General features: G+C 40.2%; 1 long non-coding RNA gene and 1 pseudogene across 1 annotated transcript; one reads left to right on the top strand and one right to left on the bottom strand.

Moving 5' to 3' along the window:
- The first annotated feature begins 6,294 nt into the window (after window positions 1–6,294).
- On the top strand, window positions 6,295–7,055 carry LOC122457600. Its single transcript, XR_006277230.1, has 2 exons — window positions 6,295–6,335; window positions 6,932–7,055. It is a non-coding gene; the product is annotated as an uncharacterized LOC122457600 (long non-coding RNA).
- Window positions 7,056–11,872: 4,817 nt separating this feature from the next.
- LOC119850942 lies at window positions 11,873–15,124 on the bottom strand (annotated as a pseudogene).
- Between the last annotated feature and the right edge of the window lie 7,406 nt (window positions 15,125–22,530).

Here is a 22,530-nt window from a genome sequence, read left to right as displayed (position 1 = left end):
GGAACGTAAGTGGTGCAAATTCCCCTTGCTGACTCTTACGGGGGTCACCTTGTATATTAAGTTGTTTTATTTTTTACAATTTTAATACAGGCTGCTATATTCGCAGCCCTTCTCTCACACATCTGATCTATGGTACCATTAATAAGGATGAAGAGGAGAACACAAGTTGTACCAAAACCCTTCCTTCTGTTAGACCTGCTCCTGCTCCCATTGAAGTTGCTGGTAACAGTCCTGTTGACTTTAGCAGGAATAGGATCACATCTGTAATGGTATACTGGCCCATTAAGGCCAGAGGGGGAATTTTTGGGGGCCAGGCTACCAGTTGCAGGAATTCTGATACAGTGATCCAGGGAATGACGGAGGCAGATGCTGAGAGAGAGGAAGTGATCATGGTGTAACAACTGGTGTCTGGGAAAATAACAAGGCCTGGGACCAGGAGCCTTGTTGGGTACGTCTATATAACAGGCAGGATCCTGTGGCAGCAAGTCTAAGAGCGTGGGTCTACAGACTTGGGCTTGTTGGGCTCGTGCTATGGTGCTAACAATGGCTGGTAGACGTTTGGGCTTGGACTGGCTCCTGGGCTCTGAGACTAACTGTTGTGGGACCCTGCTTACTGTGTAGATGTATCTGTAGTGTATGGCAGAGCAGGGGAGGTTCTGAAGAGGACAGCATATAACCAGTCTCTTCTCTCCGAACAGAGAGGAGATTGGTAAGAAGAGGCTTGTTGACTCACCTTTCCCAGAGCAAAGAGAATGACACTGAATCGTTTTGACTTTGCCTCCAAAGCATGGTTGTGTATTAGGAAATCAGCAATCCAGAGATCAGAGATCAGAGATCCCTGCGGAGAAAAGGGTGTTTTTTGTGTGAAGGGTTTTGTTTCAAGTGTTGTTTATTTGAGTGGCTTTGCAAAAAGTGTGAGTGGAAACTTCCAAGACTGGCTGGGAGAAGCCTGCTCAGGGTTCAGCCTGCTAAAGGGTCCAAGAAGTACAATTAGGTTGTTCAGTTTTCTACAACCATTGATAGAGATCAATATTCTACCTTTATAGCTCCCTCCTCTTTCCATGTAATAAGAACGTCCTGCATTTGTGGTATTGGAGAGGAGTGCTCAGGGTCAAGAGTTAATTCCATTTGCTGTGGCACATTTTCAAAATCTAAATTGAATTCCCATCATCATGAGTGGTCTGATTCACAACAAGGAGGTTCTGGAGAAGACAAGAACTTGATTAGAATTGATTAGAGAATTGATAGGAGAAGTCATTGGTCATGCTTAGATTTAAGTAGTGTTATACTATTTTATGTTTATGCCTGATGTATTTTATAGTATCTGTCCATTTAACTTAAATCATTGTGCCAGTGTTCACAGCGGTGTGTGCAGGCTTTCTGGTTCCAAATGCTTACGTTTTTATTTCCCAAAACAACAATTTCTTCTGCTATTAAGAATCTGATCGGCAGATATTCTCTGCAGCCACCAGCACTAAGTAGAAGTTTAATATTCATTGAAATGTTACCCTGGGAATACTGTATGTTTGCAATTGCTATAATATACACAGGGCTTCCCTGGAGTACCCTTGATGCAAGGATCAGTGTGATGGGGTTTACAGAACCCTCAATAAGACTAAAGGAGTCATTCAGCAGTACTGGGCAAAGACCACCCTGGCCTGGCGCAACTGCAAATGGATGACGTGCTTAAAATAGACCTTTGGCAAACAAACAGGGATAGAGTGAAGGAGAGGCTGTCTACAGGAATGAAGCAGGCCAATTTGTACCTTCTGGGACAGAAGGAAGGGGCTGGACTGTGGGTAAAACCTGACCAGGTGGCCAGGGGCCTGACCCTTTTTTCTCTCTGCTCCTTCCTGAAAGGGGAAATCACTGAACATGGAGAAGAGAGCCAGGGAGCTCCTACTAACTATCTGAATTGTTGAGACTGCTTAAGCAGCCCTCCGTTGGGAGGAAAACAGAATGCTGTCACCATGCCCCAAACTGAAGAGGAGCCAAGGGGAGGCTGGAAGTGGCCTGAGGGCAAGGGGAGAGGGACAGACCAGTCTTGAGTATCAGCTAGAGGGGACTGAAATTCTCTTCACCTCTTCCACCTTGGGCCCTGGGCTGGGACCCACTGGAAAGGGAGGGCCTGGGTCCCCCAGCCTTCTCTTTGCCCCCTTGTCCAGCTGAAGGAACCTGGATAAGGACAGACTGTAACTTGGTTGCCAGGTTCTCAGATTGCCTGACAAGGCCCCTACAGGACTTTGGAGTCTGTTGAGCCATGGCCAACCCACTAGGTTTGCTGGCCCCTAAGGGTGCATCTGCACATCAGGGTCAGCTGGCCTGGGCTCTTGGGGCTCAGGCTGTAAAATTGCTGTGTAGATAGCTGGACTCGGGCTAGAGCCCACGTTCTGGGACCCTGTGTGGTGGGAGGGTCCCAGAGCCTTGGCTCCAGCCTGAGCCCAAACATCTACACCACAATTTTTAGCCCCACAGCCTGAGCTCCATGCGCATGTCAGGTGGCCTGTGCCATAGATCTTTTATTCCAGTGTAGATGTACCGTAAGTGAACCCTGCCACAATCAGCCGGCCACATGCTATGGTTCTGCATAAATTTCCATTACTATCGGGACTGGCAAAAAGCTCTCTCCTTCCTGTTGGAAATCCCCACAGTCTGGCTTCTCTGGATATTTGCATCACCGTTACTTTAGTGATTGCAGAAATGATAAAATACTGCTTTACTGGCTGGTAAATGAAGCATTGCAATTCAATGAAGCTCTACAACTCTGACATCTTATGGGACACTGCACTCTGGCAAGGCAGTTTACTGACCCCAACCTAAATTTCCTGGACTTTTGGAACAATTAATGGAACAGATGCCTTAAAATAGCCAATATGTCAGACACTGTGGGCCCTGATCCAAAACTCATTGAAACTGATAGAAATCCTTCCACTGACTTCAATAGGCCTTGAACCAGGATCTTAATGAATAACCCAAACTTAAACCTTCCCCATAACTAACCCCAGAGTGTCACTTTGTGCACATATTTCCCCTCTTTCTTCCCCGTTCCTCTTTTTCTTGCTTCTTGTATATGTATAACACACCTGCATCAGTTATACATTGTTAATATGACCTAATAGGTAAAAAATATAAAAGCTCTTCAGCACTCCTCAGACTTTGCCTCTTTATATACCCTGGGTGGGATGATCAGGGGGAAAAAACAGAGAAGAACTAGTTGTCAATGGCTCCCAGTTTCCCAAGGAAAATTACCAGAAGCCCCGCTCATTAAATGTGAGGAAGAAGACACCAGTGAATCACCATTCTAACCTACAGTAGTGGCTATAACTACAAACATGTGGAATTGGACACAAAATCAAAATGAGTGTCAAATAAACCGCACCTTGATTAAGGTGGAAACAAGCCATCAGAAATATATACACCTTTCTACCACCCAATCACAAATAAATACAACTCCCTGCCATCCTCTCTGTCCCTTTGAACCTAATTCTGCTTCTCTTGACCTGGCAGGGAGTCTTGGCACTGAATTCAGTGGCTGTGTGCAGTCCCTTTTGGGTGTGGTTATATTGTTCAGCTATACTTCTGGGTTGCTGGTTTTTTAAAAAGAATGTTTGTAATGTATAAGAGAAATTTCTCAAACATAGGCTCTGATTCTGTAATGAGATCTGTGCGAGCAGACCCTTTTGGCCCATGCAAAACCTTGTTGAATTGAAAGCCACTTGGCCTCTCCACTCCTTTGTCTTAGAAAGCAATAGATATATTACAAGAAAAAAGCCTTAAAAACAAGGCAGTGGGTTGTACAGCAGAAAATAGGGGGAAAGCATATGGCCAAAGCTCATGGACAGTCTCTACTAAGCTTATTTTCTATTAATGGACAGAAGACAGGCATGCATGAGCTTGATTCTTCTCTCACTTACAGTGATGTAATGCCATTAACTTCAGAGGAGTTACTCCTGACTTATCCCGATGTAAGTGAAGGGGGAAATCAGGACCTTGGTGATTATAGCCTTTCTTTATGTACAAATACAGGAATGCCCCCATGTGATAAATAGGAAATTAATGATACAGTGGCATGGTAAGCAGGTTTTATCACACCATTTAGGGATGACTACATAATTCATGACTGGTGATTAATGCCCCTACCAGTGATATTAATGGGAATTCTATGTGGTGAGATCAGAATATTGGAATTTAAGCTTCGCTATACTGGTCAGATAGGAGAAATTTGCACTTATGGGATGTATTTCCAGCTCAATGAATGCATGTATTTCCTACCTATGATAACGGGAATTGTAGGAAACATTTGTAGATTTCTCTCTCCTGGAGAGAGGGTGAACAGTGTAGACAATTGGGCCAGATCCTCTGCTATAAATTGGCACAGATTAATTTTATTATTTGTATGATTGCAGCCCCCAGGAGTCCCATTCCTGGATGAGAACCCCGCTGTGCAAGGTGCTTTACAGACACAGAATGAAAAGACATTCCCTGCCCCAAAGAGCTGATTATTTAAATAGATGACAAGAAACAATGCATGGATACTGACAGACCAATGGGGTGCACGAGGAAATAATGCGATCCATTGTGTCACTAGAGCTATGCTGACCTATATTAGCTGAGTATCTGCCCTTACTTTCTTATGAACAACAAATGCATTATATAATTCTGATGCCCTCACTTGAGTAAGGACTTCAAAGTTTGGCCCAAGGGTCTGTGGCCCAAAAAATCAGTTTCCAGGCCGCTACATGTATTTGGAGGAAAGAATAAATAGAATAATTAGTATGGATTATTATTTAGAAAGAATATCATAAGTGACATATTGCGAGGTGTCTGGCAATAAAATTATGAAATTAGGGGGAACAGACAGCCCCTGGCCAAAAGCACCAGTGTGTTTAACTTCATGTTATGCCAACAAACAATTAGTTAAAATGAATTGAATGTAAATAATACAAAATATTTTGCGTTCATGCTGAATCTGACAGTTAAAATATCTATAATTGGAGTAGGGCTCCCTGGGGAAACCATTAGAAAACCACTCTTCTTTAATATACAGCATTTTTGAGCATTTGCTTTACATTTTAAGAGCATCCCATGAGTAATGTGAAAGTCTCTGATCATTCCTCCTACATTAGTAATAAAGGAGTCATGAAAGATGTTTGCGCTCAGGTCCCTATTTGGAGACAGAGCAGCAGCTGATATCCTTTGTGTGTTCTGTTCCTAACATTAAAAATAAACTCTCTGATCGGCCCTTGTGATGCTGCAGGATTGCCTGGTTACTATAGTGATTCCATTCTGCCATACACCTATAATTATTTTGTCAATGGCATTCTAAAATGCATTTAATTGTTTACCGACAAGCCTTCTGTTGACAAAATGAATTTTGTCAAAAATTAAGAGAACCATTAGAGATTCCTGTTGCATGTATGTAAGACAAACTATTGAGAGAGGAAAGGTGGGTGAGGTAATATCTTTTACTGGACCAACTCCCGTTGGTGGAAGGGACAAACTTTTGAGCTTCACAGAGCAATTCCTCAGATCTGGAGAAAGAAACCAGTGGCCAAGCTAAATACAAGGTGGGACAGACTGTCAAGCATAAGGGGTTCACACATGTTAAATGAAATGGGCAATTAACATCTCTGCAGTAGTAGAGCAATGGAGGGTTGGTAGGCAGCAGGGTGTGTTACAAGTTGTTGTAATGGGCCATAAAATAATCATCTGTGTTTAGTCCATATTCTTTTAGTGTCCACCAGAGTCATGAATTTAAGTTCCTAGGCTCATCTTTTGAAGGTGTTGTGCAGGTTATGTGAGAATGATACCTTACTGAGAACTTGACCTTGTATTTAGCTTGGACACTCTAGTTTCCTTCTCCAGACCTGAGTGAGATCACTGGGAAGCATGAAACCTTGTCGCTACCACCAACAGAAGTTAGTCCAATAAAAGATATGGCCTTATCCACCCAGGGCTGGATTACCCAATAGGTAGACTAAGCACATACTTAGGGCACCAGCAAAGCAGGGGGCACCAAAAATATGAGATTTTTTTGGAAAAAATTTGAGATTTGATATTTCAAAAAAAGCATCAAAGTAGTCCTCATGGGAAAAATCAGAACCTTGTTAGACTTCCTTACACTCCACTATACACTCTTCCCCCGTTTTTCTGTTCTCTTTTTATTACCTATCCCCACCTAAACCAGGGGGGCATCCTACTAACGTTGATCAAAATAATGCGAGGAAATCAGGTCCTGTCATGTATTGCAATAAATTTGTTTTATTATTGATATATTCTTCTGAGTTATACATACTTGATTCATTTTTTTCTTTCTTATATATATATTATATATTGTGATACAACATGGCCAGAGGGCAGCAGGAGAGTGTTAGAAGGGAGTCTTATTCCCTGTAGAGGGAAGAAAATTTGCTATAAATTAATTAAAGCACCTGAAGCCCATTAGAGCACCTGAAGCCAGTCACATGATAAAAAACCCCTGCTTCAATCAGACAAGAGGAGGAGTTGAAGCAGAGTGGATTGGTGTTGGAGCAGAGACCAGTTTGGAGGAGTTGAAGCAGAGTGGATTGGTGTTGGAGCAGATAGCAGTTTGGAGGGAAGCAGAGGAGAGTTTGGAGAAGTGCTGCAGTGGGCTAAGAAGACCAAGACCCTAAGTAAAGGGACACCTGGTTTGTGCAGAAGGAGGGCAGGAAGCCCCACAAACTGAAGAGCAGGAGAGGGAAGTAGCCCCTGGGCTGGGACCCGGAGTAGAGGGCGGGCCTGGGTCCCAGAGTAGAGGGCAGGCCTGGGTCCCTCCCTCTCCACTCCTCTCCTCTAGGACACTAGTGGGGCAGTTAATACCCCAGTTCAGGGGCTAGAAACAATGCCCTGAACCCCACCCAAGAAGAGAAAGCGGGAGACCCAACATAGTAGTGCCAGCAATTTGCCACAGTATATACATTAAAATAGTGTATATTGTGTAATTTGTTTTTCTTTTTAAGTTCAGATAACTGAGATAAGGGGCAGGATGAAATGTAACCAACAGAGTGGAGCACAGAAACGTAAACTGGAGGAAGAAAAGAAACAAAAAACTAGTGAAATTTTCCAAAATCTTCCAAAGCTGACATCATTTTTCAAAGTGCATCCATCAGAAGCAACATCTTCTCTCAGTAGCACAGACATCGTTCCAAAACCTGTAGGGTTTCAGAGACTGACCTTTCTTCTATTGGTGAAACAAACACCATTCCAGAACATGTGGATATGTCAGAGACTGTAACTGATCATCCTATTCTTGGTGGTAAAACAGAGATTGTTCTAGAAGGTGTGGATGTGTCAGAGACTGAACCTCCTCATGCTGTAAATAATAGAAGAAAAGATCCTGGTATGTGGGTTGATTTCAGGACCGATGATGTAGCTTACTGGATAGATAGTGGACCAAATGACTGTTAACATTACACTGGGCCATTTGAGAAATCACGTCGGACTTTTACCAATAGCAAACAAATGAGATATTATCCACAAAAAATATTTTTCGGCATGAAAGCGAATGGTGAGAAATACACCTGAGTGGCTACTGTATGCACAGTACTGTTTTGTTTGCAAACTTTTTGCATATAAACCTTCAACATCCCGGTTTGCTGCAAATGGATTTAGTGACTGGCGGAATACTGTTTTAATTGAACAACATGAAAATAGCACTACTCACAGAGATTCAATGTTGACATATTTATATCGAAGACAGGGCTTTGGATTGACACAAAAATTGGAAGAACAAATTAAAGGGGAGCGTGAATACTGGCAACATGTCTTGCAGCGTGTTATAGCTATTATTCAAACATTAGCTGAACGTGGTCTGCCTTTCCAGGGATCAAATGACACATTTGGATCATTGCAGAATGGAAATTTCTTGGGATTGTTAGAACTTGTGGCTCAGTTTGACCCATTTTTAGCAGGCCATATCTCAAAATATAGGAATGCTGACAAAGGTAACCCATCATACTTATCCAAGACAATATGTGATGAACTCATTAGTCTAACGAGTGACAAAGTTCGTTCAGCTATTGTGGATGAAATAAGTACTGCTGGGTACTTCAGTTTATCTATCGACTCTACACCTGATCTTTCACATATTGATCAATTGTGAATTGTAATAAGATATGTGTCTCCCAGAGATGCAAAACCAGTTGAACGATTTATAACATTACTCAATTTGAAAAGCCACACTGGTGAAGAAATGGCAGATCAGGTACTGCATTATCTGTGCCAAGTTTGCAAAATAGATTTCTCAAAGTGCAGAGGTCAATCTTATGACAACACTGCCAACATGTCAGGGCATTATCAAGCAGAAGATGCTTTTAGAACAGAACAAATATGCCATATTCATACCATGTGCTGCACACTCTCCCAATCTTGTTGGCTGCAGTGCAGATTGTTGTCTGGTGGCAGTAAGTTTTTTCTCAACAGTCCAGTTACTTTATACATTTCTCTCTGCCTCCACACACGGATGGGCAGTTCTTAAAACATATTTGAGCAATGATCGTGTGTTGAAATCTCTTCCTAATACTCTCTGGGAGGCACGTGCAGTGGCAACAAGTGCAATTCTAGAGTCCTACTCAAAGATTGTGAATGCATTAGAAAGTATAGCTGAAGACAATCACAAAAGGGAGACACTATACGAGAAGCAGAAAACATTGCAAACAAGATGCAAGAACTAGAGTTTGTATTCATGTTGACCATGTGGAATGAAATTTTTCAACACTTTTACCACACAAGTCAAGCTCTCCAAGAAAAAGAATTGGATTTGAAAACATGTGCAGACCTCTGTCAATTATTAGTAGACCACTTACACACTTTGAGGAATGATTTCAAAAGATTTGAAGACATATCAAAAGATATCTTGACTGATACTAACTACAAAGAAGCCCAGTCCCACAAGTGAATCAGGAAAAAACAAGCAAATGATAGCAGTGCAATAGAAACAGCATTGAATCCTAGAGACAGATTTCTCATATCTACTTACTATGCTATAATTACAGGTTTCAGAGTAGCAGCCGTGTTAGTCTGTATTCACAAAAAGAAAAGGAGTACTTGTGGCACCTTAGAGACTAATACATTTATTAGAGCATAAGCTTTCATGAGCTACAGCTCACTTCATCGGATGCATTTGGTGGAAAAAACAATGCCCCTCTGCCATGTACATTGGCCAAACTGGACAGTCTCTACGTAAAAGAATGAATGGACACAAATCAGACGTCAAGAATTATAACATTCAAAAACCAGTTGGAGAACACTTCAATCTCTCTGGTCACTCGATTACAGACCTAAGAGTGGCTATCCTTCAACAAAAAAGCTTCAAAAACAGACTCCAACGAGAGACTGCTGAATTGGAATTAATTTGCAAACTGGATACAATTAACTTAGGCTTGAATAGAGACTGGGAGTGAATGAGTCATTACACAAAGTAAAACTATTTCCCCATGTTATTTCTCCCCCCCCCACCCCACCCCCCACTGTTCCTCAGATATTCTAGTTAACTGCTGGAATTAGCCTACCTTGCTTGTCACCATGAAAGGTTTCCCTCCTTTCCCCGCCCTGCTGCTGGTGATGGCTTATCTTAAGTGATCACTCTCCTTACAGTGTGCATGATAAACCCATTGTTTCATGTTCTCTGTGTGTGTATATAAATCTCCCCTCTGTTTTTTCCACCAAATGCATCCGATGAAGTGAGCTGTAGCTCACGAAAGCTTATGCTCTAATAAATGTGTTAGTCTCTAAGGTGCCACAAGTACTCCTTTTCTTTATGCTATAATTGATATACTTGAAGCTCATATGAAGAGGAGAGGTGAAGTGTACAAAGAAGTATCAAGTAGATTTTCTTTTCTAAATGATATGGATTTACCTGACGAACAATATTCACAAGGTTCCCAAATGCTAGTTGACTCAGACCCTCTTGACTTGAACATGAATTTCTGTGGAGAAGTACGACAGTTCCACTGTTATATGTGCGCAAAGTTTAATGAAACAGGAAAAATAAAATTCAGTCACATTGATCTTCAAGACACAATATTGAAAGACGGAATACAATGTGTATTTCCAAATGTAGAGATCGCGCTACGTATTTTTCTAACATTGATGATTGCTAACTGCTCTGCAGAATGCTCTTTTTCTTAGCTGAAAAGAATAAAAAACCCTCAGAGAACAACAATGTGTTGGGACAGACTTGATTCACTTTCCCTATTGTGTATGGAAGCGGACATGCTTCGTCGAGTCAGCTTCGATGAACTTATCCAGAATTTTGCAATCAGAAAATCTAGAAAGAAGCTATTTTAATTTCAACATACATGTAAGTTTTGAGTCATTTTGAAAAATAAAATTTAATTTTACGGTATACTATTGTTTTTATTTTGAATTACATACGGGGGGGGCACCATAATCTTTTCAGTGCTTAGGGCCTCTAAAGGTCTTAATCTGGCCATGTATCCACTTTGTGTCTCCCGTGTCCTGGGATCAACATGGCTTCAACAACACTGCAGACAATATATTAATGTGTGTTGGGCAAATATACAAAGATGCGTCTTTCTCATGAAGAACAAAAGCTGGAAAGGGCACTGTTGCAGCAGAAAGCATGTAGAGATAACAAAGAGCAAATACAGCTTTCAGTGTTAGTAATTCAGTCAGAGACAATTATGTGAAAGGAGTTTTGGCGTAGATGTTTGGTGTAGACTATATTAGTATCCATACCCACATTAATCTAATAAAGTATTATTAGATCCAAAAAGTCACAGGGTCCTTACTCATACTTTGGATAGATCAAATTTTTGCATAGTTTTAACTAAAAGTAGTTCTCTGTCACTCTTCTATTCCCATTACATAAAGTTAACATTCCTGAGAAAACTTTATTCTTCTCAGTTCTAATGGTGTAGATCAGGGGTGACTCTAGTAAAGTCAGTGAAGTAAAATAATTGTCAATGAGATCAGAAATGGCTTAAAGTTTTCTAAAGGGTAGAGCACATAACTAGGAGCTAGGATTCTTGAGAAGTATTCCTGGCAATGTCACAGATTCATTGTGCAGTCTTGGATAAGGCACTTTGCTGCTTTTGAGCCTTGGTTTATCCATGTGTAAATTGGAGCTACTGTAATACTCAATGCACCTATATCACGTTCTTCTGAGGCTTCATCTGTGCATTTAAACTTCTTTGATGTCCTTGGATGAAAAGGTATTACAGTGTAGTAATAAATTCTTCCTGAATTTGAGGTGTATCTTTGGAAATCTGCAAAAATGTGTCTACATCCACAAAAGGGGGTGGAAAAAATAGAAGAGTAGACAAATTAGCAAATTACACATTCAGAAAGTATTTAGAATCCATAGAAAAATATTTGCAATCTATGGAAAAATATTGGTATGTACATTAAACCTGGTCCAGATGGCACGGACTAAGTTAGGCAGCATATTTTGGTAGAGACATAATTTGACATTTAAGTCTCTCTCTCGCCTATGGCAATTTAAATGACTGTGTTCTGGAATTCAGAGCCTTAAAGGACTGGCATAATTGTTTTCTCTACATGTTGGCACTACATGTTGGCACGCTCCCTCCCAAACCAATAGAGAAGATGGATAGTAGAGCAGTGGTTTTCAAACTTTTTTCTTATGACTCGGTGGAAGAAAAATACTTATCCCCGTGACCCAAAACAATAATATCTTCTGACTAGAATTTTCATAAAATCACAATAAAGGGAAATACATGCTAGCTTTAGCCACTTCACTTCAAGTAATAACTAAAATTAGACATCGACATTACTTGTAAAACATTTTTAAATACAGTAAAAAAGACAATCAGGTTTAGTTTCACTTACTTAATGCGATGGATGGGTCTGACTGTAGAAACTAAAAAAGTCAGACAGCGGAGCGAAATGTAACTATATGACATTTCATTTCATTCATTTTTTCTTCACTGATGCTGTTCTCAGTGTGTTGTAACAGTGTTGGGAACATGTAGTAGCTCGGACAATTACTTTTTAAAAAAAAGTAATTTTTTTCCCATCTTTAAAAAAGGGAAGAAGGAGGATCCTGGGAACTACAGGCCGGTCAGCCTCACCTCAGTCCCCGGAAAAATCATGGAGCAGGTCCTCAAAGAATCAATCCTGAAGCACTTAGAGGAGAGGAAAGTGATCAGGAACAGTCAGCATGGATTCACCAAGGGAAGGTCATGCCTGACTAATCTAATCGCCTTTTATGATGAGATTACTGGTTCTGTGGATGAAGGGAAAGCAGTGGATGTATTGTTTCTTGACTTTAGCAAAGCTTTTGACACGGTCTCCCACAGCATTCTTGTCAGCAAGTTAAGGAAGTATGGGCTGGATGAATGCACTATAAGGTGGGTAGAAAGCTGGCTAGATTGTCGGGCTCAACGGGTAGTGATCAATGGCTCCATGTCTAGTTGGCAGCCGGTGTCAAGTGGAGTGCCCCAGGGGTCGGTCCTGGGGCCCGTTTTGTTCAATATCTTCATAAATGATCTGGAGGATGGTGTGGATTGCACTCTCAGCAAATTCGCGGATGATACTAAACTGGGAGGAGTGGTAGATACGCTGGAGGGGAGGGATAGGATACAGAAGGACCTAGACAAATTGGAGGATTGGGCCAAAAGAAATCTAATGAGGTTCAATAAGGATAAGTGCAGGGTCCTGCACTTAGGATGGAAGAATCCAATGCACCGCTACAGACTAGGGACCGAATGGCTCGGCAGCAGTTCTGCGGAAAAGGACCTAGGGGTGACAGTGGACGAGAAGCTGGATATGAGTCAGCAGTGTGCCCTTGTTGCCAAGAAGGCCAATGGCATTTTGGGATGTATAAGTAGGGGCATAGCGAGCAGATCGAGGGACGTGATCGTTCCCCTCTATTCGACACTGGTGAGGCCTCATCTGGAGTACTGTGTCCAGTTTTGGGCCCCACACTACAGGAAGGATGTGGATAAATTGGAAAGAGTACAACGAAGGGCAACAAAAATGATTAGGGGTCTAGAGCACATGACTTATGAGGAGAGGCTGAGGGAGCTGGGATTGTTTAGTCTGCAGAAGAGAAGAATGAGGGGGGATTTGATAGCTGCTTTCAACTACCTGAAAGGGGGTTTCAAAGAGGATGGCTCTAGACTGTTCTCAATGGTAGCAGATGACAGAACGAGGAGTAATGGTCTCAAGTTGCAATGGGGGAGGTTTAGATTGGATATTAGGAAAAACTTTTTCACTAAGAGGGTGGTGAAACACTGGAATGCGTTACCTAGGGAGGTGGTAGAATCTCCTTCCTTAGAGGTTTTTAAGGTCAGGCTTGACAAAGCCCTGGCTGGGATGATTTAACTGGGACTTGGTCCTGCTTTGAGCAGGGGGTTGGACTAGATGACCTTCTGGGGTCCCTTCCAACCCTGATATTCTATGATTCTATGATTTTCAGTCATGCTTGCCACAGTGCTAATGACTTGTGGAATGCTTGTATTGGTTCGCAGGACTGAAACAAATCATTGCCTCTTCCTTGTCATTTCAAATTCAGTTAATTTAAAATTGAGAAAATGTCAGCCAGATATGATCACTTTATTAACCAACTGTAATCGTCAAACAAATTTGCCAAGTCAGACTATTTCTATACCATAAAAACTTGAATCTCATCCCTGAGTGTAGAGGTGTAGCCGTGTTAGTCTGTATCAGGAGTACTTGTGACACCTTAGCCCTGGTCTACACTGGGGCGGGATCGATCTAAGTTATACAACTTCAGCTACATGAATAACATAGCTGAAGTCAATGTACTTAGATCGACTTACCGTGGTGCCTTCACCGCGGTAAGTCGACTGCTGCTGCTCCCCCATTGACTCCGCTTGCGCCTCTCACAGTGGTGGAGTAGAGGAGTCGATGGGAGTGCTCTCAGGGATCAATTTATCACAATTTATCGATTCGGCGGGTAGTGAAGACATACCCTGAGAGACTAACAAATTTATTTGGGCATAAGTCTTCATGGGCTATAACCCACTTCATCAGATGCATGGAGTTCATACACCTTTGTAAGCACCCTGCCCCATGACAGCCACCATACTTCAGTGTGAAACAGTAAATGAGCATGCTCCGCTCCCATTTCTGGGCATAATGCTTCAAAAAGGCTGCTGCTCAGAGAGCTTCCTTTAATGCTTTAACAATTTTCACTACTTTCTTCCATACTTCCATAAGATCAGAGGAAATACCTTTGTACGCCAAAGCTTCACAGTGAATGAAACAGTGATTCCAAACAACATCATTACCAGCTGCCTCAGATATTTTTTTCACCGCTCCACTATTTCTACCTGTCGTATTTGCTGCACCATCACTTGTAATTCCTTTGCAATTAGCCAAGTCAGTTAGTATTTTCCAACTACACAGTCATGCAGTGCTTTGAATATTTGTGCTTCTGTTGTATTTGTTGGTAAAATCTGACAACACAGCAAATCTTCCATAAAATCATCTTGCCATACATATCTCATATAAACTAACGGTGTTGCACAATTTGAAATATCAGTACTCTCATCAAGTTGGACAGCAAAATCCCTGGCTGACTGTAACCAAATAAAAAGCTGGTCTTCCAAATGCTCTGCAATATCACGTATTCACCAAGACATTCTGTTATCACTGAGAGGAATACTTTTCAATTTTTCGGAGATTTCTTGTTGAAAATTTGTATGCACCATATCCAGAGATGCTGAAATATTTCATATTTCATATTTCACATTTATTCATATTTTCATATTCAAATATTTCATATTTCAGCAACTGCATGGGCCATTTTCTCTTTTGCCACACGGAATGCAATCAAACATGATGCCAGTTGTGCCTTATCAGTCAAAGTAGTTGACCGACTAAGAACTTGTTCTGATAACTTTAATTCCTGTTGCTTTCTTTGAAAATATTCAAGAGGCTTATCAACAAGTTCCCCATGTTTTGTTTCTAAATGTCTTTTTAACTTTGATGGTTTTAAACTCTTGTTTGCAAGCACCTCGCTGCAAATAATACACTGGGGCTTTGGATCTTGGTTTGCGTTAGCACAATTGATGAAACCATTTAAAAAAAATTTTAAAGGATCACTATAGTGCTTCGTCCACTTTTTAGTAGGTGGTTCAGACGAGGTTGACATGGCAAAAGTCTGTCCGTTATTAGGAGAACTTTCTGTTGCAGACAACGTACTTACACTTGTATTTTCATTTGCAGATGTGGATGGATTTGATGACTGTGTTTCCAAACTTCTTTTTCTTATTACAAAACTATCCATTTTTCAGGAGGAAGCTTTGATGATTTAAGCCTCATAACTTCAGTCTCCACAGCTTTAACAAACTGCTAGTTTGCAAGTGCAGAAAGCAGTCTCGTTAGGTGATTACAGTCAAAACAGCTATGTTGTGTATACGTGTAGAGTGTAGTGCATAAGAATCTCTCTTACTGGAAATAAATAAAATGTCCAACATTTAAATGATTGTAATGTTATTTTAAAACTATAATGAAAGACATTTTAAAAGATCATAATGTTTGAAATTTGCAAGTGACCCAGTGCCTAATATTCCCGTACTTTGAAAACCACTGTACTAGAGCATTGTGAGGATGTGCAAGGGCATGACATTTGCTATGCTTGTCCTTTGGGTGACAATTAAAATCAAGGTCTTGGCCATTTGTGGTCACTAATGATCCCATGGCATTTTTCATTACACTAAATGGTCCTGGCCAAACTCCAACTCCTTCTGCCTGCCTAAATGTTCTTCAGCAGTTCCAGCTGGTAACAAGTATATTTTTCCCAGTCTACATTAAACTAATGGATATTGTTCCTATGCACTGATGGTATAAGTGGGGAAGAGGGAGGCATTGCCCCATGAGCATCAATAAAATGATCCTACGAAAATTCTGCTAGGAGAACCAACCACTTGGGATTATTTTCAGGGTGAAGGTGATCTGGACAAATATAAGGGCTTTTCTGAAGTTTTAGAATTGCTTTAAAATAACCTGTTATCTCCTGCAAGTTAAATACTAACTCCTGACCTTGGGAAAACACATTTATTCAGAGGCTACATAGATAAGATTCCTCCATTTCTAATGCATCTGTCACCATAATATCTAGGCATTTGATACATAAGATTCAGATTTCTGTCTGAAATAGGAACTAAATTCTTCACACCCTCCTTGCTTTAGCTGTTAGCCTGGTAGGATAATTCTATTTTTCTGTTAGAAAAATCCTGAGTTCTTGGTTGTTAATTGAAATACAGATTGAAGATCAAATTTTTGTTGGCAAATGTTCCATTAGGTCTAGATAATACTTAGTCCTGCCATGAGTACAGGGGACTGGACTAGATGATCTCTCAAGGTACCTTCCAATCCTACGATTCTATGATTTAGAATGTCTTTCATTATATTTACACAATTACCTCTAAGTTTTTAATGATCAGCTTTACAGTGTGTTTTCAGCTAAATGATGGTTGCCTTGAAAAGTGAAAAATGCATTTTACTGTAAGTGCATTTTAGCATTTTGTCTGCAAATCATAAATCTTAATAGAATTTTGTTTTCAAATCATGTTTATTTCCAGCTCTTTAAATCAGGCTCATTCTGTTGCCTCTCAAGTTTATCATTTTTTCCCATCTTTCTTTTAGTTTGATGAAAGTATTTATTTTTTTAATGTGTCATATAATGTGAATTCGCAGTTATCAGTTTGCTTGATATGTAATGGCTATGGGATCTGCTCGTCTTCATCACTGGCCTGGTCCTATATGAGCAACTATAAAACAGCTTTAAAAAGACAGCATAAGTGAAAATTGTAAGCAGTTTTTATATTTATTGAACTTTATCATTATGTAAATATTTAGCATCTGATTCACCACTGTCTTAATTCAGCTTAAGACAATTTAGCTTCATTGAAACCAGTAGAGTTACATCAATAAAAAACTGGAGCAATGCAGTGCTAAATTATGCTGTTTGAGAAGGATGGTCTGGGGTTAGGTCACTCACCCACAATTTTGAAGACCCAGTTTCAAGTCCCAGCTCTCCGATAGAGTTCTGTGCAACCTTGGGCAAGTTACTCAATCTCCCACTTACAGAACAGGGATAATAGCACTTTCCTACCTCCCAAAGAGGTTGTGAGACTAAATAGGTAAAGGAGTGTGAGGTGCTCAGATATCATGGTAATAGTGGCCATGTATACCAAAGATTAGGCTTAATTTAAAAATTGCTCGAAGGTTTTTCCAACATCAGATGGAAAAATTTTGTAATATGAAAACTGCTTTTTGTAAAGCAGGACTTAATTAAAGATGCAAGCTATCTGGCCCTTAGCACCCAGTTAGTTTATTTTTAAAGTACTATCAAATGAATTCTGAAACAAAATTGCAATTTTGTGAAGTATATAATGCAGCACCAGTCCTAGAGATGTGTGACCAGACTGGTGACCCCTACACCCAATGGACTACAGAGCAGGAATAGCAGTAATTCAGTACATTTTTGTTTAAGTATGAAAAGTAAGGGAAGGGAGTATTTTAGGAAGAATGGCAGAAGAAGGAACTTCCTGGTGGAGGGAGGAGAAGAGGGGATTGAAGAAACCAGTGTCTCCATGGCTATGTCACAAACCATTTCGAACTAAAGCTGAAGGTGTAATTTCCATCTCAAGCAGACATACCTGTGCTAGCTCTGACTGAGTGAGAATGATAAAAATAGCAGTGTAGCTAAGGTGATACAAATGGTGGGACAGGCTAGCCATCACAACTATATACCTAGGGTCTCAAATGGGATTGTATTTGGCTGGTTAGCCCCACCGACCACTCAGACCGCCACAACTACACTTCTATTTTAAGTACTATAGCTCGATCAGAGCTAGTGCAGGTATGTCTACACAACTTAGAAATTACATCTGCAGGTCCTGTGTCAACATTCCCTAAGATAGTATATGTTATAGACTTTTCATGTAAACGAGACATTCTGCATGCTTCCTAAGTCACAAAATGAAAGCTATTCATTCAATTTAGTCACCAAAAAATCAACACAAAACGGCTTTTAGTTTTGCAAAAAAATAGTTGTGGATTCATTTCCCCCCCAATATTTTTATCAAAAATTATGTTAAATTGTTTGTCTTCCAAAAATGTGGTTTTGATGATTGCTATGACAGTTTTTAAACTACTTTGGATAATGATTTTGAAAAAAAAAATCCATGGGAAAAATTGACTTTTTTTGGAAAAAAGCCCCACCCTTTCAAAACAAAAACAATGTTGAAATTTCAAATTTTGGGGGTAAAATAGCTTTTATTTTTTGATCAGCTCTCCCAGTCATTTAAAGGTCATTCCCTTGGTCATACTTGTGTGGTTACAAAGAAGAAAGGAACATGAGTCTTATGAGAAAACTTTGAATGTATCATTTTTCTATTGAGGATCCTAAATTGTTTCACAAACTGAATCACACTTACCCTTGAATAACCTCATTGAGTCTCAACCTTCCCCTTTCCCATTTATGTAATAGATATTTACAGATGGGTAAAGTGAGGCTTAGGGAAGTTGTGACTTTCCCAGAGTCAGATAGCAAGTTCAATAATTAGAATAAAGCAACATAACCATTATGTCTTATTCCTGTGGGAAAAGATTGTCACTGTCATTGTTTGAAAGATTAATCATTGTCACCAATGATTGTCACAAAAATTAATCTTGAGTAGAAGAGATTCATCAAAGATATGATTCTTGTGACAAGGATTGTCACTCAAAATATATTTCTTTCAGTGGTAAAATTAATAATGGGGAGTCTGGGAAGACCAACATAAAATTAACTCGAGGCAGCCTGATGATGGTTATTTCATGTCAAACTTTCTGCTGAGAAGTTGAGTAGGAGGAGTATTTTACAACTGGGAAAAGTTTGGGGTCATAAAGCTTTCCTGGGCTATGAAACTCTGTAAAAGAAATCCAGCCCCTAAATCTGGACTATTCCTTCCTCCAGTCGCTTAGAGGTATATCTTATTACCATATATACTCGTTCATTAGCCCGTTCGTTTATAAGCCGACCCCCCCCCCCAAGATGGATAGGTAAAAATAGCAAAAATTGTATCACCCTTTCATAAGCCGACCCTATATTTCAGGGGTTGGCAAACTTTGGCTCCTGGCCCATTAGGGTAAGCCACTAGCAGGCCTGGACATTTTGTTTACCTGGAGCATCTGCAGGCATGGAGCCCCTCAGCTCCCAGTGGCCGCGGTTCGCCGTTCCCAGCCAATGGAATCTGCAGGAAGTGGTGGCCCGCAACTTCCCGCAGCTCTCATTGGCAGGGAACGGCGAACCGTGGCCACAGGGAGTTGAGGGGCTCCATGCCTGCAGACGCACCAAATAAACAAAATGACAATGTATTAGATCTTCAATTCAATGATTCCATAGAGTTTAAAATCATCAAATTTTTGTGTAGACTCATTTATGAGCCAACCCCGCTCTTTGATGCATCACTTTTTAACCAAAAATATTTGGCTTATCAATAAGTATGTACAATAATTCAGGCCAGTCTGTACAGGAGCCAGTTGTTTTCTCATCCTATATGCAGTATAGCTGCTATTCATGTTTTCTACTGAAGAAATGCTACACATGCTGGGTCTGATCCAAAGCCCACTGAAGCCAGTGGAAAGACTCACATTGACTTCAGTGAGCTTTGGATCAGGCTCCCTGTGGCTATTATAGCCTCCAGAGGTATAATAATTCTCCAGATTTATTAGCTGTAATATGTTGAAGAGAGAGCATGACTGCTGCCACTAACCCTTCCTCTGAAACATGGAGTATTTCCTTCATGATGGCCCCAGCCTTCTCTGGGCATAAAACTGAAATGAGGGTGGCTCTAAATCTGGATTCCCTGTATGGTAGTGTAATTTGGGAAAAATGTCTTGTACTAAATAAATTCCTTGAAAACGTATTCTGTGACTATGAGAAACATGTTATTTAAAATAGCACACTAAACAGCAGCTAAAATATAACTCTTGACATATGTTTGATCTGTATTAGCCAATCATATCACTTCTAGCTCAGATGACAATGCAGTGTGACAGAGGCAGCCTATCGAGAGGCATCACAGGAAGGAGCATGAGACCAAACACAGAGGATGGTTTTTCCTCGCTCAAATTCCTCAGTTTCTCAAATTAGAGCAAAACTCTGCAGCCCTTACTCAGACAAAATTCCCACTGATGGGTGTGGGAGTTTTGCCTGAGTAAAGACTGCAGCTTTAGCCCATAAATTAGTATGTCCTTTCCCTCATCAGAAGGCTGGTAGTATAATCTTACTAGTACATTTGTATTGTTGGGATTTATAGCTATAGAGATTTATAGTGTATGATGGTCTCAAATCAGAAATTTTACCCTAGATTATGTGGAATCTATTAGGTGTAGTGCTGCTGTTCCCCATCTCTAAGATCTAATTGATAAGATTTTAGCCGAGTATTAAGGAATCCCATTGGCTTGTTGTGTCATCATGTTTCAGTGATGCCTTGTTTCTCAACATCCTCTTCTATTTCCAGGCATTCTTCATCTGTTCTTGCTTTTCAGCTTCTCACATTAGCGTAAACGTATATTTTAATTTTTATTCTGACCATGTGCCGATTTTTATCTGTCTAGTCTGATATCTGCTACCTTTCCATAACTTACCACTGTGATATCAACCTGTTCCTCCTTCAGTTCAGCTGTAAGTTTGGTTCTACCCTTTGTTAGATACAGAGTTGTCATTGTATCTACTGACATCCTTAGTAGATGGTTTTATCCAACCAGAGTGCTTCTCAGCACCTGCCAGCGTTCTACCTGCTCCTAATTTAAATAATATCTCTGAATCTTGTCAGTTTTCTGTGCCAGCTGTTTGGTTCCACTTTGGTTAAGACGGAGGTCGCCCTTTCTGTAGAGATGCTTTCTTCCTCAAAAAAATTCCTTTCTTCCTTCCAAAAAAAAAAAAAAAGCTGGTCAGGAATTTTTCAAAAAGAAGTTTATTTGCTGGAAAATGCTGATTCCTCAAAACCAAAATTTTGTGATAAAAGGTTGGGTTTTTGATATATTTCCCATTTTGGAAAAAAATTGGAAAAAAAATCAGCATTGTTGACATCCCATTTTGATACATTTCAAAGAAAAAAGTGCTGTTTTTCAAGTCAAAATGATTTTTGGTTTTGATATTTAAGTTCAGTTATAGTAAAAAAAAGAATAAAAAAGTAAAAGATCAAAAATAGCAATAAAACATTTTCAAATTTTCAAAATGTGATGTTTTGATTGACCCACTATGAATTTAATTTTTTAAAATTTTCAGTTTGCAAAAATTTTGAACTTTTTGTCATGATTTGGGACAGGAAAATACTTGTGGGATGGGAAAACTATTTCCTGCCCAGCTCTAGTCCCCAGTGCCTCATAAATGGTTTATCTTCTTAAATCATCTTTCTGTCCACACAATGAACCTTTGAAATTCCCCCTAGTTATGCCTGTGCAGGGAACCAGAAGCACTTCAGAGAAAAAAAATATTGCCCTAGTACTCGATGTACCTTTGCACTGCAGTTTCAATTGGATGTAGTAATCTTCATTCCCTTTTCTAAACTGTTTCTTTATGTTGCTGTATGTTCTTCAACAGCTTTCCCATGCTTCACTCACAAATGGGGTACAGTCCCTGAATCCTACTCTATGTCCACACAGGACATTGGGGCTCTTTGGGCTAACAGATGCTATATGGACACATCATATTTTTATTATTTTGTTAGAAGTTATCTGCATCTCCTTGATGTTTGACATGAGGATGCACAATAAGTCAGTGTGATGGCCCTGTCAGAAACATATACAGTACATTGCTGTCATCTGATATATACCATCTGTTTAGATAGCTGGGCATTGAGGAAGGGAAGGGAAGGGAAGGTCAGAAACAGAAAATAGCCCAATTTATCTGAAATAGTGACTGAGTTTGTATTGTTTCTTCCTATATAAGCCTGATATAGCACCTTTTATTCTCTCCCTCAGGAACATGTGTTGTTCTTCTAAGACAGCCTTACACCTCCTTACATCGCTGGTACCACCACATACTTCTACCATGGACCAGTAGCATTGGAACAATTTTTTAGTGGGGGTGCTGAAAGCCATTGAAAAAAACCTGTATACCCTGTATATGATGGAAAGCTCTTTAAGCGGGGATGGGGTGCTGCTACTCAGTAAAGTATTTTCTCATGGGATTGATTAAATGTTTTTTGCCCTAAAGGCAAGTTCCATTAGTTTTTTGCTTTGATCTTGCCAAGTAATGAACTGGAAAAAAATATCACCCCTGTTAACCTTCAAGATGATAAAGGCAGAGTGGCGTATATGCACTAGCAAATTACTCTGGGGCATAGAAGAACAACACATGTTCCTGAGGGAGAGAATAAAAGGTGCTATATCAGGCTTATATAGGAAGAAACAATACAAACTCAGTCACTATTTCAGATAAATTGGGCTATTTTCTGTTTCTGACCTTCCCTTCCCTTCCCTTCCTCAATGCCCAGCTATCTAAACAGATGGTATATATCAGATGACAGCAATGTACTGTATATGTTTCTGACAGGGCCA

This window comes from Dermochelys coriacea, chromosome 1 (genome assembly GCF_009764565.3).
Source record: "Dermochelys coriacea isolate rDerCor1 chromosome 1, rDerCor1.pri.v4, whole genome shotgun sequence".
Taxonomy (NCBI): Eukaryota; Metazoa; Chordata; order Testudines; family Dermochelyidae; genus Dermochelys; species Dermochelys coriacea.
This window is presented reverse-complemented; position numbering and strand designations above follow the sequence as displayed.